Source organism: Salmo trutta, chromosome 38 (genome assembly GCF_901001165.1).
Source record: "Salmo trutta chromosome 38, fSalTru1.1, whole genome shotgun sequence".
Lineage (NCBI taxonomy): Eukaryota > Metazoa > Chordata > Actinopteri > Salmoniformes > Salmonidae > Salmo > Salmo trutta.
Genome location: NC_042994.1, coordinates 27,883,594 through 27,896,330, shown reverse-complemented (window position 1 = coordinate 27,896,330; position 12,737 = coordinate 27,883,594). Strand labels below are relative to the sequence as shown.

General features: G+C 41.6%; 1 protein-coding gene and 1 long non-coding RNA gene across 2 annotated transcripts in view; both read left to right on the top strand.

The window, feature by feature from the left end:
* Positions 1-12,737, top strand: part of LOC115178195 (zinc finger protein 658B-like) — a 1,063,446-nt gene that overhangs the window by 9,373 nt on the left and 1,041,336 nt on the right. The window lies entirely within an intron of this gene.
* LOC115178253 (uncharacterized) lies at positions 3,825-8,311 on the top strand. The gene is made up of 2 exons (XR_003872583.1): positions 3,825-4,091; positions 8,181-8,311. It is a non-coding gene; the product is annotated as an uncharacterized LOC115178253 (long non-coding RNA).

Below are 12,737 nucleotides of genomic sequence, written 5' to 3'. Positions count from 1 at the left end.
GACTATCACAGAGCAGGTGCATTTATACGGAGACTTGATTACACACAGGTGGATTCTATTTATCATCATTAGTCATTTAGGTCAACATTGGATCATTCAGAGATCCTCACTGAACTTCTGGAGAGAGTTTGCTGCACTGAAAGTAAAGGGGCTGAATAATTTTGCACGGCCAATTTTTCAGTTTTTTATTTGTTAAAAAGTTTGAAATATCCAATAAATTTCATTCCACTTCATAATTGTGTCCCACTTGTTGTTGATTCTTCACAAAAAAATTGTTTTATATCTTTGTTTGAAGCCTGAAATGTGGCAAAAGGTCAAAGTTCAAGGGGGCCGAATACTTTCGCAAGGCACTGTAATTATTAGCTTTGGAGAGAAAACACTCCAAAGTTTCTAAAACTGTTTGAATGGTGTCTGTGAGTATAACAGAACTCATTTGGCAGGCCAAAACGTGAGAAGATTCTGTACAGGAAGTACCCTGTCTGACCATTTATTTGCTTTCTTTGACATCTCTTCCAAAAACTAAGGATCTCTGCTGTTACGTGACACTTCCCACGTCTCCAATGGGCTCTCAGAGCCCGGGAAAAACCTGAATGACGTAATTCAAAGCCCTGGCTGAAACACACGAGCGCGTTTGCTAAGTGGTCTATCAGAGGACAAAGGGCTTAGGCGCGGGCACCGCCTTTCTGATTTTCCCTCTGTTTACAGACACGCAGATTCCCGGTCGGAATATTATCGCTTTTCTACGAGATAAATTGCATAAAAATTGATTTTAAACAGCGGTTGACATGCTTCGAAGTACGGTAATGGAATATTTAGAAATGTTTTGTCACATTATGCGCCATGCGCACGACCGTGATTTACCATTCTGATAGTGTCTAGAACTCACGAACAAAACGTCGCTGATGGAACATAACGATGGATTATTTGGGACCAAACCTACATTTTTTATTGAAGTAGAAGTCCTGGGAGTGCATTCTGGCGAAGAACAGGACAGGTAAGACCATTTTTCTTATAGTAAATATGATTTTGGTGAAGGCTAAACTTGCCGGGTGTCTAAATAGCTAGCCCGTGATGGCTGGGCTATGTACTTAGAATATTGCAAAATGTGCTTCATCCGAAAAGCTATTTTAAAATCGGACATATCGAGAGCATAGAGGAGTTCTGTATCTATAATTCTTTAAATAATTGTTATGCTTTTTGTGAACGTTTATCGTGAGTAATTTAGCAAACTGTTAGTAAATTCCCCGGAAGTTTGCGGGGGTTATGCTTTTTCTGAACGTCACATGCTAATGTAAAAAGCTGGTTTTTGATATAAATATGAACTTGATTGAACAGACATGCATGTATTGTATAACACAATGTCCTAGGTGTGTCATCTGATGAAGATCATCAAAGGTTAGTGCTGCATTTAGCTGTGGTTTGGGTTTATGTGACATGATATGCTAGCTTGAAAAATGGGTGTCTGATTTTTTCTGGCTGGGCACTCTGCTGACATAATCTAATGTTTTGCTTTCGTTGTAAAGCCTTTTTGAAATCGGACAGTGGGGTTAGATTAACGAGATTCTTGTCTTTAAATAGCTGTAAAATAGTCATATGTTTGAGAAATTGAAGTAATAGTATTTCTAACGATTCAAAAATCGCGCCACTGGATTTCAGTGGCTGTTACGTAGGTGGGACGAGTTCGTCCCACATACCCTAGAGAGGTTAAAGCGTTAACTCAATTTATTTCAACATTTGGGATTCCAAAAATCATCCAGTCAGATCAGGGATCTAACTTTACCTCCCATTTATTTGCTCAGGTTCTCAAACAGCTTAAAGTTAAACACAATAAGTCTACTGCATACCATACTCAGAGTCAGGGAGCTTTGGAACGTTTTCATCGAACTTTAAAGTCCTTGCTTCGTGCATACTGTACAGAACTGTCTGCAGATTGGGAGGAGGGGTTACCTTGGCTGTTACTAGCTGCTCGTGAAGTAGTGCAGGAAAGCACAGGGTTTAGCCCAAATGACTTAATGTTTGGTTATAAGGTGCGTGGGCCTTTAGCAGTACTGCAGGATGGTTGTTTGCCTGAGGAACCACCTCGGAACCTTATTAACTATGTAAATGCTTTTAGGTTCAAGTTGTATAGGGCTGGTGAACTGGCGAAAGAAAAACTAAAATGTTCTCAACAGAAAATGAAACTGAAATATGACAGACTGGCTGAGCTGCGTGAGTTTAGTCCCGGTGATCGTGTACTTGCTCTTTTGACTCTTGTAAGTTCACCTTTTCAGGCAAAATACTGTGGTCCTTTCACTGTGTTGCGCAAAGTGTCAGATTTGAACTATCTTATTGAAACCCCTGGTCATAGGAAGACCTCTAAATTATGCCATGTGAACCTGTTAAAATGTTATCACTCCCGTGATCTAAGCAAAGTGGAAGGCACTCCAGCAGTGAGCTCAGCGTTGACTGCTGCTCCAGTTACTGAATCTTGTGGCTTTAACTTTGTGGAGGGGGGAGAAGAGGAGGTAGTTAGGGTTTCGGATGAGGTCTTACAAGGTCGGTTGAAAAACTCCCAGACTTTGAAAAACCTTGGTTTTGGTAGATCATTTAGACTCTGAGAAACGTGATGATTTGGTAGCTCTTATTAGAAGCTACCCTGTTTTGTTTTCTGACACTCTATCGAAAACCCACTTAATTGAGCATGACATAGGCTTAGCATCTCCGATGTCTATCAAACAGAGATTTTATCGTGTATCTCAGGAGAAGAGACTGCAATAGGAAACAGGTGCAGTATATGTTGGACAATGGTATTGCGGAGCCATGTTATTCAAGTTGGGCTTCACCCTGTCTTCTGGTCAAAAAGTCTGATTCCACTTTCAGACCTTGCACTGATTATAGAAAAGTTAACATTGTTACTAAAGCAGACCTTTACCCTCTTCCTAGGATGGAGGACTGTATTGATCATGTTGGGTCAGCAAAGTATGTTAGCAAATTTGATCTTTTAAAGGGTTATTGGCAAGTACCCCTTACCAAAAGAGCCTGTGAGATTGCTGCCTTTAACTCCATCTGGTTTGTTCTCTTATACAGTGATGCCTTTCGGGTTGCGGAATGCTCCAGCCACCTTCCAGAGGCTGATGAATCGGGTGGTCTCAGGTCTGGAAGTGTGTGCTGTGTACTTGGACGACGTGGTTGTCTACTCAGTCTCTTGGGAGGAGCATATCTGTAGAGTGCAAGCCCTGTTCGAAAGACTGGTGTGGGCCAGGTTGACTATCAATTTGGCCAAGTGTGAGTTTGCCAAAGCTACAGTCACATACCTAGGCAAGGTTGTTGGTCAGGGTGTTGTCTGTCCCGTGGAAGTCAAGGTTCAGGCTGTGAAGCAGTTCCCACAGCCCTCCACAAAGAAAGAACTGATGCGCTTCCTGGGAATGGCGGGGTACTACCGTGCTTTTTGTAAAAACTTTTCGGTAGTAGTGTCCCCCCTGACCAATCTGTTGAATGCCAATGCTGAATTTCTCTGGTCCACCCAGTGTCAAGAGGCATTTGATGCAGTTAAGGCTCTTTTGTGTTTGTCACCCGTGTTGGTAGCACCAAATTTTGTGAAACCTTTCAAATTGCAGGTAGACGCCAGTCAAATCGGTGCTGGGGCTATGCTTCTCCAGGAAAATTATGACAATATTGAGTGTCTAGTCAGTTTCTTTTCCCGGTAATTTAAGAAGTATCAGAAAAACTATTCTGTAATTGAAAAGGAGGCTTTAGGTCTCATTTGGGCTTTACAGCACTTTGAGGTCTGTTGGTTCTGGTTTAACCCCTTTAACTGTGTTCACGGACTACAACCCACTTACTTTTCTGAAGTCCTTGCAAAATCCCAACCAGCGCCTGATGCGTTGGGCTTTGTTCTTGCAACCATTCAACCTTGATATTAGACACATTAGGGGTAAGGATAATATCATTGCTGATGCTCTGTCCCGTGCTCCTTTAGCCTAGTTTATATTTTCTCTCTGCTGACCCCTGTCTGCGCCTCTTTCCTCTTAATTTGCTCCCCAGGTACCAGGGTTGCTGAGTTTGAGGACAGACAGTCAGCTAGGGGACACAGGGCTGCTACTAGGAGACTGGTATTTATATTTTTTTGTTTTTTGGGGGGGGAATTTGGATTATGTGTTTATTATGTTGGGTCGTAATTTGAATTGAGTGTGGGACCTTCATTTTAAGGAGGGGGGTGTCACGGCTCCTCCTCTGCTGTGCAGGGGCGGTTCCTCCTGCAGGCAGAGGAGGGTCGTTAGTGATTGGAGCTGGTGTTGATTGGAGCCACCTGGGCTCAGGGTATTTAATTACATCTAGATGTTCCGCTAGCGGAACAACGCTCCAATGATAGGGCGTGGCGCGAAATACAAACTCCTCGAAAATCCGAAAACTTCCATTTTTCAAACATATGACTATTTTACACCATTTTAAAGACAAGACTCTCCTTTATCTAACCACACTGTCCGATTTTCAAAAAGGCTTTACAACGAAAGCAAAACATTAGATTATGTCAGGAGAGTACCCAGCCAGAAATAATCAGACACCCATTTTTCAAGCTAGCATATAATGTCACAAAAAACAAAACCACAGCAAAATGCAGCACTAACCTTTGATCTTCATCAGATGACACTCCTAGGACATTATGTTATACAATACATGCATGTTTTGTTCAATCAAGTTCATATTTATATCAAAAACCAGCTTTTTACATTAGCATGTGACGTTCAGAACTAGCATTCCCACCGAACACTTCTGGTGAATTTACTAAATAACTTACGATAAACGTTCACAAAAAAACAACAATTATTTTAAGAATTATAGATACAGAACTCCTTTATGCAATCGCGGTGTCCGATTTTAAAATAGCTTTTCGGTGAAAGCACATTTTGCAATATTCTGAGTAGATAGCCCGGCCATCACAGGCTAGCTATTTTGACACCCACCAAGTTTGGCCCTCACCAAACTCAGAATTACTATAAGAAAAATTGGATTACCTTTGCTGTTCTTCGTCAGAATGCACTCCCAGGACTTTTACTTCAACAACAAATGTTGGTTTGGTTCCAAATAATCCATAGTTATATCCAAATAGCGGCGTTTTGTTCGTGCGTTCAAGACACTATCCGAAGGGTAACGCGCGGATGCGAGCCTTAGAAAGTGTCACATTACAGCAGAGATCCTCTGTTTTGGATAGAGATGACAAAGAAGGCCAAGAAATGGTCAGACAGGGTACTTCCTGTACAGAATCTTCTCAGGTTTTGGCCTGCCATTTGAGTTCTGTTATACTCACAGACACCATTCAAACAGTTCTAGAAACTTTGGAGGGTGTTCTATCCAAAGCTACTAATTTGCATATTCTAGTTTCTGGGCAGGAGTAATAACCAGATTAAATCGGGTACGTTTTTTATCCGGCCGTGAAAATACTGCCCCCTATCCATAACAAGTTAACAAACTACTCCACTAACCTCTCGCTGGTCTCGCTTGGCTTGCTCTCTCTCTCCCTGCTCCTCCAGGTATGATCCTGTTTTGTTTGTTCCTTTGTTGGTTTATTTAGTTTCCACTCAGTCATGTTTACACACACATATTCACGCATCCATGCACCCTACATGCACCCTACATTATGACATTTCCACACCTCATTCCTTTTTCTTTGTTTAGAATTAATAGTTTTCTTTTATAATAAAGAACTTTATGAATTGGCCTATACCGGTTGTTGATGTCCTCTCATTTTTGCCACAGACTATGAGCCGGCCTGTGACACAGGGCACTTCCTGTATAGAATCTTCTCAGGTTTTGGCCTGCCATTTGAGTTCTGTTATACTCACAGACACCATTCAAACAGTTTAAGAAACTTTGGAGTGTTTTCTATCCAAATCTACTAATTATATGCATATTCTAGTTTCTGGGCAGGAGTAGTAACCAGATTAAATCGGGTACGTTTTTTTATCTGGCTGTGAAAATACTGCCCCCTATCCCAAACAGGTTAATGAGGGAAATAAGTATTTGACCCCTCTGCAAAACATGACTTAGTACTTGGTGGCAAAACCCTTTTTGGCAATCAGAGGTCAGACATTTCTTGTAGTTGACCACCAGGTTTGCACACATCTCAGGAGGGATTTTGTCCCACTCCTCTTTGCAGATCTTCTCCAAGTCATTAAGGTTTCGAGGCTGACGTTTGGCAACTCGAACCTTCAGCTCCCTCCACAGATATTCTATGGGATTAAGGTCTAGAGACTGGCTAGGCCACTCCAGCACCTTAATGTGCTTCTTCTTCAGCCACTCCTTTGTTGCCTTGGCTGTGTGTTTTGGGTCATTGTCATGCTGGAATACCCATCCACGACCCATTTTCAATGCCCTGGCTGAGGGAAGGAGGTTCTCACCCAAGATTTGACGGTACATGGCCCCGTCCATCGTCCCTTTGATGCGGTGAAGTTGTCCTGTCCCCTTAGCAGAAAGACACCCCCAAAGCATAATGTTTCCACCTCCATGTTTGACGGTGGGGATGGTGTTCTTGGGGTCATAGGCAGCATTCCTCCTCCTCCAAACACGGCGAGTTGAGTTGATGCCAAATAGCTCCATTTTGGTCTCATCTGACCACAACACTTTCACCCAGTTGTCCTCTGAATCATTCAGATGTTCATTGGCAAACTTCAGACGGGCATGTATATATGCTTTCTTGAGCAGGGGGACCTTGCGGGCGCTGCAGGATTTCAGTCCTTCACTGCGTAGTGTGTTACCAATTGATTTCTTGGTGACTATGGTCCCAGCTGCCCTGAGGTCATTGACAAGATCCTCCCGTGAAGTTCTGGGCTGATTCCTCACCGTTCTCATGATCATTGCAACTCCATGAGGTGAGATCTTGCATGGAGCCCCAGGCCGAGGGGCATTGACAGTCCTTTTGTAAATAATCGCACCAACTGTTGTCACCTTCACACCAAGCTGCTTGGTGATGGTCTTGTAGCCCATTCCAGCCTTGTGTAGGTCTACAATCTTGTCCCTGACATCCTTGGAGAGCTCTTTGGTCTTGGCCATGGTGGAGAGTTTGGAATCTGATTGATTGCTTCTGTGGACAGGTGTCTCTTATACAGGTAACAAGCTGAGATTGGGAGCACTCCCTTTAAGAGTGTGCTCCTAATCTCAGCTCATTACCTGTATAAAAGACACCTGGGAGCCAGAAATCTTACTCATTGAGAGGGGGTCAAATACTTATTTCCCTCACTAAAATGCAAATCAATTTATAACATTCCTGACATGTATTTTTCTGGATTTTTTTGTTGTTATTCTATCTCTCACTGTTCAAGTAAACCTACCATTAAAATTATAGACTGATAATTTCTTTGTCAGTGGGCAAACGTACAAAATCAGCAGGGAATCAAATACTTTTTTCCCCTCACTGTAGGTCAGGATAACCAAAACATTTCTTTATTAAAGACTATCAGAAAGAATGTTGGTACTTACTTATTTTGATCCAAAGCCATGAATGAGTGAGTCACTCAGCTTTATGTAGGTGCCGTCTATATGACTGTGCCATCAACTTGATAATATATAATGATATTTTGGAGGTTATTTCGTTTTCAAAAAAACTAAAGTGAGCGATTTGTAATCTGAATAATATTTGTAAAGGCCAAAACATTTATCTGTTTTTAGAGGGGGAGAAACGCTGGGCCAGTTGTGCGCCGCCCTGTGGGACTCCCAATCAGTCAGATGTGATACATAATAATACTTTTTGTTGTATTATTTGTTTTGTATTTCCTGGTGGATTAAACTGAAATTGCAACCAATCACGGCCGGTTGTGATTCAGCCAACCTAACTAAGAAATACATTTGATGATAATAGTCGCCCCCTATCCTCCTTCTAGGCAAGTCTTTTGTCCAGCTACCTGCTAATAGCCATAATGGCGCTGTACGACATAACCGTGTGTGTGTGTGTTTTGAAAGAGTATTTTCCAGTAAGCAACAATTTGTTTACCTTCATTAGACAAGTTTGTTCCAATATTTCTGTCATTCATTGCTATTTGTTCCCATAGTAATTCGTTATGGATCCATAACTAAATAAACATCAGCATTTTGAAAGAGTATTTTTATCACTATTAACGAAAGCATAAAGATGTTGATGAAGAAATACTGTACTGCTGTTTTGAGTTAGAAATGTAACACTTAAGAGTACATTGAATACATTGCAGGTAGGGGGATGTTCACACCTACAGTAGCTGGGATATAAAGAGTCTATTGTCCTGCTAATCGGGCTACAAGTGTCTGAAAATGCCACCAGCTGTCCATCACTACTGTAAATAAACACAGCATCTTGTTTACATCTTGTTTACATTCTTTATTGTAACCACATCACAAATCATTTGTATCTACCTTTCCAATTGCTTTTAGAGTTTGGGATTTACAAATGTGCTCTTTTCATATAATTTTTTGTTAAATCCAGTTCGGATTTAAGTGTAACTTTTGACTGATGCCTTTAGTGAGAGGTCTAATGCTTTAATATTTAATATCTGCCCTCCGAATTAATATCTAAGGTGCATTTTTCACGCCATTATTAGTTACATTGTTTTAGTTAGAATGTGCAGACAGGCACTAAGAACAGTGGGAGCGTTTCCCTAGGCAATGCCCCTTATAGTGTTGCTCTGTGCTACCCAGTGGGGCAGGGGTCCACCCCCCCTTCCTCCCTTTCCCATGGGCTAAGTCCGTCTTCTGTGCGGGGCTCTGCGACCCATCCCGTGCCCTCTTCCCTTGAACCTTGCGCGCCCTTCGCTGTTTCAGTGGATACAGCTGGAGAACTGCAAGGCAATCCCATTGTGCGCCACTCTGGAGACATGACCTATATCTATCTATCTATCTATCTATCTATCTATCTATCTATCTATCTATTGTCCTGCTAATAGCAGGGTTAATAATATATCTGTGAGAATATCCAAGGAGATTTTATATAATTCTAAATTAATAATCATAATAATCGCTTTGTTTAAAAAATAATATTTTGGAGATTTAGTTTTCAAAATAACGTAAAATGATCAAGAAAAGGGCCATTCTTGAACATGGGGTGAGACATTGTTACTAATTTGTAAATAATGCCAGTTAGTTATTTAGAATCATTTATTTCTGTTTTTAGAAGAAGAGAAATCAAAAGCCTACCATCACCTCATGGGTTTCGCGGTCGGCACAGGTATTGAACCAGCATCTGTAACAGCACAGTTTGCACTGCGATGCAGTGTCTTAAACTGCTGCGCCACTCGGGAGCTGTATATTGTGTAACAAGAAGAGGGTGTTACAGTGAAAGAAGAGAAAGAACCTTTCAGAATGGAAGAGGTGGCTGTTATAGTGAAAGAACATTTTAGAGTGGAAGAGGATGCTGTCTCAATAAAGGTGAAGAAGGAAGACATTTTGGGAGTGAAAGAGGGGAAGACAGAATATCAGATTAACACCAGTGAGTACTGTCTTAAACAGGGTCACACACTATGCCGTTGTTGAACTAATGTGTGGTTTTTAAGGGTGATTCTACTGAAGTTCTACACTTGAATATGTTCATTATTGTATAAATTGTTTAAGGGTCAATCTGCCATTGGTACATAAATTAGATTTATTGCATTCCTACAAATCTGAATCCCTACAAATCAGCTGGTCTAGACAATCTGGACCCTCTATTTCTAAAATTATCAGCCAAAATTGTTGCAACCCCTACTACTAGCCTGTTCAACCTCTTTCGTATTGTCTGAGATCCCCAAAGATTGGAAAGCTGCTGCGGTCATCCCCCTCTTCAAAGGGGGAGACACTCTAGACCCAAACTGTTATAGACCTCTATCAATCCTGCCCTACCTTTCTAAAATATTTGAAAGCCAAGATAACAAACAGATCACCGACCAGTTCGAATTCCACCGTACCTTCTCCACTATGCAATCTGGTTTCCGAGCAGGTCATGGGTGCACCTCAGCCACGCTCAAGGTCCTAAACGATATCATAACCGCCATCGATAAAAGACAGTACTGTGCAGCTGCCTTCATCGACTTGGCCAAGGCTTTCGACTCTGTCAATCACCGCATTCTTATCGGCAGACTCAATATCCTTGGCTTCTCAAATGACTGCCTCGCCTGGTTCACCAACTACTTCTCAGAGTTCAGTGTGTCAAATCGGAGGGCCTGTTGTCCGGACCTCTGGCAGTCTCTATGGGGGTGCCACAGGGTTCAATTCTCGGGCCGAGTCTTTTCTCTGTATACATCAATGATGTTGTCCTCTTGCTGCTGGTGATTCTCTGATCCACCTCAACTCAGATGACACCATTCTGTATACAACTGGCCCTTCTTTGGACACTGTGTGAACAAACCTCCAAACGAGCTTCAATGCCATACAACACTCGTTTTGTCACCAAAGCCCCATATACTACCCACCACTGCGACCTATATGCTCTCGTTGGCTGGCCCTCACTACATATTCGTCGCCAAACCCACTGGTTCCAGGTCATCTATAAGCCTTTGCTAGGTAAAGCCCCGCCTTATCTCAGCTCACTGGTCACCAAAGCAACACCCACCCGTAGCACGCGCTCCAGCAGGTATTTTTCACTGGTCACCCCCAAAGCCAACACTTCCTTTGGCTGCCTTTCCTTCCAGTTCTCTGCTGCCAATGACTGGAACGATTTGCAAAAATCACTGAAGCTGGAGTCTTATATCTCCCTCTCTAACTTTAAGCTTCAGCTGTCAGAGCAGGTTACCGATCGCTGTACCTGTACACAGCCAATCTGTAAATAGCACTCCCAACTACCTCATCCCCATATTGTTATTTATCCTCTTGCTCTTTTGCACCCCAGTATCTCTACTTGCACATCATCATCTGCACATTTATCACTCCAATGTTAATGCTAAATTGTAATTATTTCGCCTCTATGGCCTATTTATTGCCTTACCTCCCTACTCTTCTACATTTGCACACACTGTACATAGATGTTTCTATTGTGTTATTAACTGCACATTTGTTTGTGTAACTCTGTGTTGTTTTTGTCGCACTGCTTTGCTTTATCTTGGCCAGGTCGCAGTTGTAAATGAGAACTTGTTCTCAACTGGCCACCTGGTTAAAATAAGGTGAAATAAATACAAATAAAAAAATACCTTCATGAGGTTCTATAGTAGCAAGGATCTGACACCTCCGGAAGGCTTGATGGCTCAATCCACCAGAGGTATGGCTACATCATAGGCATTGTTCAAAGGCATCTCTGTTCAAGAGATCTGTAATGCAGCATGTTGTGGTGATGTACCTTCATGAGGTTCTACTGACTGGACATCACTGCACATACGGTGAGTAGAGTGGGGACCTCTGAGGGATGATCCTGTCTTGGCATCAGAGAGTATATGAGCTCTATGGTAGTTGACTATATCCCCAAAGTGAGAGACTAACAAGTCATTGAAATAGAACTGAAGGTTACCTAACTGAACCCTGATTCTATGATATTCACCAGGTTACCTAACTGAACCCTGATTCTATGATATTCACCAGGTTACCTAACTGAACCCTGATTCTATGATATTCACCAGGTTACCTAAAGGAACTCTGATTCTATGATATTCACCAGGTTACCTAACGGAACCCTGATTCTATGATATTCACCAGGTTACCTAACGGAACCCTGATTCTATGATATTCACCAGGTTACCTAACGGAACCCTAATTCTATGATATTCACCAGGTTACCTAACGGAACCCTGATTCTATGATATTCACCAGGTTACCTAACTGAACCCTGATTCTATGATATTCACCAGGTTACCTAACTGAACCCTGATTCTATGATATTCACCAGGTTACCTAACAGAACCCTGATTCTATGATATTCACCAGGTTACCTAACGGAACCCTGATTCTATGATATTCACCAGGTTACCTAACAGGACCCTGATTCTATGATATTCACCAGGTTACCTAACGGAACCCTGATTCTATGATATTCACCACGTTACCTAACAGAACCCTGATTCTATGATATTCACCAGGTTACCTAACTGAACCCTGATTCTATGATATTCACCAGGTTACCTAACAGGACCCTGATTCTATGATATTCACCAGGTTACCTAACGGAACCCTGATTCTATGATATTCACCAGGTTACCTTTCACACATGGAAGACAAACATATACTTAGATGTGAAGACGGGAGCGACTATGTCCCTTATATAGGAAGTGGAGTCGTCTGCTATTAGCTGTTACTTGACAAACGTTGTTTGACTGGGTCTCCCTAGACTCCTCCACTAACGAGGCTTATAATGTCATAGAACCGGGGTTATGTTGGGTAACCTTAAGTTACATGTCCTACTATGCTAATTTCTCTGTAATAAATGGCCCATAACTTTAACACTAGCAGAGATCCTGGAACTAATATACCCTTAAAGTATATTATGTTCAACCATATATATATATAAAAATCGAAACATTTATATTTTCAATATTCATAATTAGATTTTCTATATTAATAAATTCATGGAAGAAATGTATGAATGAAATCAAAATACAAATCAAATTAAGTGTAGAACTTACAGTGAAATGCTTACTTACAAGCCCTTAACCTGTCTGGCGCATGTGGGACGAACTCGTCCCACCTACGTAACAGCCACTTCAATCCAGTGGCGCGATTTTTGAATCGTTTGAAATACTATTACTTCAATTTCTCAAACATATGACTATTTTACAGCTATTTAAAGACAAGAATCTCGTTAATCTAACCACACTGTCCGATTTCAAAAAGGCTTT